Below are 6531 nucleotides of genomic sequence, written 5' to 3' on the forward strand. Positions count from 1 at the left end.
TAAACTGAGGCCCAGGGAGGCCCAAGGTCACACAGAGTGTGAGAGAGGCAGAGAGGCAGGATGGTGAATGTAGGTGTCCAGAGCTGGGCCTTTGACCTCTCGTTCTCCTCATCGGTACCATGGGGACAATAATTCTTTCATTACCTATTATCCCAGGGTCATTATAGGGAAAGCTTTTTGGAAACCTTAAAGCGACTCTAATGATGGCCTCCATTCCCTACTTGGGGCTCTGCTGCCCAGGAGGCCCCACTCTTGGAGTCCTGGTCTACCTAGTTTCTCCTCCAAAGATGGGCTTCCTACCCACCCCTTCCCTTTCATTGGTTTTCTGGCTCTGTAGCTCAGTTCAGCTTAGCCATAGTGGGAAAAGTTGCCCATGGGAACCTTAGTGGACACTGCCCCCTGGTGGTTATTGGAAGAGAAGCAACTCCAGTGGTTCAGAGAGAGGATCCCCAAGGTGGCAGGTGGGAAAGGCCTGCCTCCTTATTCTCCACCCCTCCCCGCCAACTCCATTCCCCGCCACTCTACCCCCAACCCCGTACCAGAATTTCCAAGACACTTTAAATCCAGACTCCTACACAAGTACCAAACTTCCAAAAGTACTTGCATCTTTGGGGGGGGGGGCAATGAGGGTTTAAGTGACTTGCCCAGGGTCACACAGCTGGTAAGTGTCAAATGTCTGAGACTGGATTTGAACTCAGGTTCTCCTGAATCCAGGGCTGGTGCTAAATGCAAACTCCTTAGAGCTGGCCCTAGCACTGGGCTGTCACTGATTTAAGGTAAATACCCTGGAAACACCAGTCTTCATGCCTCACTTTTCTAATCTGTTAAATGGAGATAATACCTGAGCAAGGGAAAAACAAAAAAACACCACAAACACCATGGATTTTTCCATGTATTATATGTGAAAATTTGGGTGCATCACTTCATCCCTCTGGGTATCAGTTTTCTTCATATCTATAAATGGGGGTAGGGTGGGGTAGATTAGATGGCTTCTAGGGTCAGGTGCTCTAAATCTATGATCCTTTGGTGTGCTCTGGCTACCTCACTGGGCTTTTGTAGGATCAAAGGAGAGCAGGGCCAGGAAATCCCCACTGGAGACCAGAGCTTCACACTAGATTCTTTCTTCTTTCTTTCTTTCTTTCTTTCTTTCTTTCTTTCTTTCTTTCTTTCTTTCTTTCTTTCTTTCTTTCTTTCTTTCTTTCTTTCTTTCTTTCTTTCTTTCTTTCTTTCTTTCTTTCTTTCTTTCTTTCCTTCCTTCCTTCCTTCCTTCCTTCCTTCCTTCCTTCCTTCCTTCCTTCCTTCCTTCCTTCCTTCCTTCCTTTCTTTCTTTCTTTCTTTCTTTCTTTCTTTCTTTCTTTCTTTCTTTCTTTCTTTCTTTCTCTCTTCCTTCCTTCCTTCCTTTCTTCCTTTCTTTCTTTTCTCTTTCTTTTTCTTCTTTCCTTCCTTCCTTCTTTCCTTCTTTTTTTTTTTTTTAAACATTTTGCCCTCCATCCAGCATGTCGGCTATGCCACCTAGGCTTGGATCAGCTGCCAATTTAGACAAACATGCCTTCTCTGTCTTTAACTGTCTTGATAGAGATCAAGTGGCTTTCCCAAGACCTCCACTCAGAGCCTGGATCTGCTCAGAAGGAAAATGACCCCAGCAGACTTGTGCTGGATAAAATTAAGGGGAGAGTCTGGAGCCACAGCAGACAGAAGGCAATATGGGTGAGCCTGGACGTTCCAGTCAATTGGATGCTCCCTCCCTCCCTCCAGGACTGGAGGTCTGCCCATTCCTGGCTTCAGACCTAAAACTAAGCCTGGGCCCAAGGTCTGTGGGAGAGCCAGGAACAGGGCCGTCTCCCTCGACAACCCGGCAGACAGAGAAACAGAGCTAAACACAGCTACCTGATGGTGCCTTGGGGACTGGGCTGGGCGGGCTAGGGAGAGACTGAATTCACTAATTTATGGCCTGCTTGAAGCGTGTCAAAGCCCGTAATAGGTTGGGCTTCCCAGGAAGCAGGTGATTCATTTCTGGAAAGTGGGCCCTAAGAAGGGGATCTCCATGCCTTCCATAGGGTGGAAAGAAACTCCAGCAATCTATTCCTTGTAGGAGGACTTGAAGGTGGCCAGAATATTGATCATTTTGTTGTTGTTCAGGCATTACAGTTATGTCCGACCTTTTGTGACCCCATTTGGAGTTTTCTTGGCAAAGATACTGGAGTGACTTGCCATTTCCTTCTCCAGCTCATTTTACAGATGAGGAAACTGAGGCAAACAGGGTGAAGTGACTTGCCCAGGGTCACACAGCTAGTACTTGAAGCTAGATTTGAACTCAGGAAGAGAAGTCTTCTTGACTCCAGCCCTGGCACTCTATCCAATGCACCCCCTCACTGCCCCTGTTATTCATACCTAACCCATATACAAAGTTCTTTCCTGTTAAGCCTTTCTTGTTTGATAGTCCTGCCACAATGGAAGGTCAGTGGGCCAGGGTTTAGCATCCACATTGGATGGTTGAACAGACTGAGGTTCCGAGGGTGATTGACTAAGCCAAGGTGACACAGTTAAGTCAACACATGCTTGCATGTTGATGGAAGGGGCAAGACCATATTGGGGCTTTTCCTGTGGCAGTGCCCCTCCCAAGGCTGGTGATCTGTGGTATGACCTGGAAAGGACCTCAGCGGACAAAGAAGTCATGGGGCCTGGCTTTGAATCCTAACTTTACCACTTATTACTTGGTGTGATTTTGCATCACTTTGGGGGGTCTCTAAGCTGTAGTTTCTTCATCTGCATGAAGTGTTTAGATTAGATCATCTTTGAGGTGTTCCCAGTGGATAAGACACTGGCTCTGGCATAAGGAAGACCCAATCCAAACCGATCTCAGACACTTTCTAGCTCTGTGACCCTGGGCAAGGCAAGGCATGCCTCAGTTTCCTTATCGGTAAAATGTGGTTCATATTAGCATATACCTCCCAGGGTTACTGTGAGGAGGAGACATTTGGGTTTTTGTGGGGGGTGGGTTTTGTTTGTTTGTTTGTTTTTGGTGAGGCAATTGGGGTTAAGTGATTTGCCCAGGGTCACACAGCTAGTAAGTGTCAAGTGTCTGAGACCACATTTGAACTCAGGTCCTCCTGAATCCAGGGCTGGTGCTCTATCCACTGTGCCGCCTAGCTGCCCCCTGGAAGAGACATTTGTAAAATGTTTTCTGATATGCTATTGTGGCTGTTATAATTTGGGGCTGAAACACGGTAAGGGATCCTTTCTTGCGACTCCTTGGAACACTACCTTTACCTTCCTAGCGGGCTAGCCTTCTGCTGTGTCCTATCTTCTTTGGCCTCTGAGGCAGGTGAAGGGTTAAAAAGTGCCATGAGGGCAGCTAGGTGGCGCAGTGGATGGAGCACCGGCCCTGGAGTCAGGAGTACCTGAGTTCAAATCTGGCCTCAGACACTTAATACTTGCTGTGTGACCCTGGGCAAGTCACTTAACCCCAATTGTCTCACTAAAAAAAAAGAAAGAAAAAAAAAGTGCCATGAGCTTGGCAGAGCAACGCTGCATGTTGAGCAGTGTGCCACTGTGTTCCTGGCCCAATGTGGTTCTCAGCTGCAAGCACCCATCTCTCCACCACCCCCACTCCCACAACCTGCCTCAGGGCAACGTGGTGTATGACCAGGGTGACCTTTTCTAATGCAGCTACACAGTTGTCACTGTTGTCCGAACCTGATTTGGGGTTTTCTTGGCAGAGATATTGGAATGGTTTGCCATTTCCTTCTCCAGCTCGTTTGACAGATGAGGAAACTGAGGCAAAAAGGGTGAAGTGACTTACCCAGGGTCACACAGCTAGTGTCAGAGGCCAGATTTTACCTCAGGAAGATGAGTCTTCCTGACTCCAGGCACCGAGCTCCCCATCACCTAGCTGCTTAGTGGCACACAAAAGATCAGGGCAACCAGCATGCAAAAGGCCAACTCTGTGGCTTCAGGGACTGGCCGGCTTGGGCTTCTACATCCTTCAAGGCTCAACATCTCAAGCCTCTTCTGACCACTGCAGCCCAGAGTAAGGTGCCTCCCCTTCACACACACCCTCCCCCCCATCTCCATCTTTTCCATCTCCCTTCATCATCTACACTGTACAAAATGGCTGCTCTAAGACTAGTCTCATCTCTTCTCCATCCTGGACTTTCAAGCAACCCCACTGACAAAGAGCCAGGTCTGACCAGATTTGTCAAAGCAATCCCTTGGTGACGCTGGATGTCACCTAATCTTACTGGGGCCTCAGTTTCTTCATTTATGAAATGGGGATGTTGAACTAGATGGGCTCTGATAGCCCATCTGCCCACTTGGCCTAGAAGCTCCCTAAGACTATGAACTCTATGGGGCAGCTAGGTGGCGCAGTGGATAAAGCACCGGCCCTGGAGTCAGGAGTACCTGGGTTCAAATCTGGCCTCAGACACTTAACACTAGCTGTGTGACCCTGGGCAAGTCACTTAACCCCAATTGCCTCACTAAAAAAAAAAAAAAAAAAAAAAAAAAGAATATGAACTCTATCTCTTCCGTATGTGTGTGTATGTTTATAAAATCACTGTCAGCTCTTTCCTAGCTCCAACCCACCCGACACAGGCCAGCACAATGCTAGACACATAGGACGAGTTCATGCATTATCCCGATTCCTGGGTCAATTCAACACTGCCTGAAAAGCCCATCCAAATACCACTTTGGGGCTCTTCATCCTTGTCTGTATGGTTCTCGGATTTAGAGTTGGAAGGGCTGTTCTCATGTTCTAATTTAGTTTAAGGGTTCTTAACTTGGAAATACATGAAGGTTTTTTTAAAAAAATGTTTTGATAGCTGTATTTCAATACAACTGATTTCCTTTATAATCCTGTATATTTTATTTCACAAATATAAAAATGTTCCTAATGTGTAGTGAAAAAAGTAGCCAATTGCCAAGTGTTCAGTAAATATACATATGTATGTATGTACACATACACACGAGTCAAGTGGAAAATATGACCCTAAACATAAGCTAAAAAGGTGGGGGTGGGGGGAGGGGCTGGAAATCCAAGAAAAGGGAGTCCTGATCCCAACAGCTGTCAATGATTTATACACTAGGAAGCTTCCGCTGGGTGTCCTTCTCTTTTTCAACTGACTGGAAACCAAATGAGTAAGAAAATGAGTCACCTTCTCCCTTATGTTGCATTCAAGACGGATGGACGGAGAACATAACTGGAGGCTGCTTTCTCCCTCCCCCTGGGGCCCCCTTCTCCCATTAGTAAGTTCCTCCCAGAAGCTCCATTTTGAGGGAGGGCCCAGACCAACCATCCTTCATTCCCTGGACTTCACTGTCCCCGTCTCCCCGCTTCCTGTTAGATTGTAAGCTCTTTAAGAGCAGGGACCCTCTGTCTTGCCTCTATCTGCATCTCTAGTCCTTGGTAGAATGCCTGGCACATCGGTAGGCCTGTAAATGCCTGTTGACTTGAGGAGTGATCAGACCTCACCAGACCGCCACAGAGGTCCAGAGGAGGGAAAGGTCTTGCACAAGGTCACGAGGCTAAGGGGCAGACCCAGTACTCTGCCTCCAAATTCAATGCCTCCACTATCCCAGTTTATCCTCTGCGAGATGCTCATTCTCACAAATTTAGTTATGGGAGGGATAATAGAAGTGGAGCTCAACCCTCCACTCTATAGATGAAGAAACTGAGGCTAAACAGGTTGCCTTGAGTCACACGACTGGTGACTCGGACTGGAACCCCGGTCTTCCCTACCGTTACTAGCTGACCTGATGACCTTTACCTGATGTCACATGAGTAGCCTGGTAGGAGCCATAAAACCACTTGTTACATGGCAACAACAAGCATTTATTAAGTGCCCGTATGTGCCAGGCCTCATGCTAAGCACTGGGGAAATAAGGAGGCAAAAGACAGTCCCTGCCACTCATCAAGCAGCTCAGGCTAGTAGGGAAGACAAGTAAACAAACCTGTATAAGCGACATACGTGATAGCACTGGATTAAAGAGTACATGGCCAGAGTAAGGTGTGAGAAGACTGGAAAGGTAGAGGGGGCTGGAGGAGGAAGGGCTTTGAATGCCAAACCCAACATTTTGTACTTGCTCCTGGGGGCCACCGGGAGCCACTAGAGCTTATTGAGTAGGGAGGTGACTTGGTCAAAGCTGCACTTGAGGAAAATCACTTCAGCGGCTGAGTGGAGGGTGGACTGGAGTGGGCGGACTGGCATTGAGCAGACCCCCCAGCAGTTCTGGTGATAACCCAGGGGCATGAGGTGATGAGGGCCCACACCAGAGTGGGGCCGTGGCAGAGAAGAGTTGAGATCCACAGACCTTGGTGACAGCCTGGAAGGGGGGGAGGGGTCAGAGAGAGTGAGTTTTGGATGACTCCTAGGTTATGAGCCTGGCAGGCAAGCTGGGATGGGGGCAGGGCTCAAGGGGAAAGATGTTACAGTTCAGATGCTTACTGGGCATCCAGTTCAAGATGTCTGAAAGGTACACGGAAGCTTTTCTTTTTGTGTGGCAATGAGGGTTAAGTGACTTGCCCAGGGTCAC

The sequence above is a fragment of the Dromiciops gliroides genome, chromosome 1 (assembly GCF_019393635.1).
Source record: "Dromiciops gliroides isolate mDroGli1 chromosome 1, mDroGli1.pri, whole genome shotgun sequence".
In the NCBI taxonomy this organism is placed as follows: Eukaryota; Metazoa; Chordata; class Mammalia; order Microbiotheria; family Microbiotheriidae; genus Dromiciops; species Dromiciops gliroides.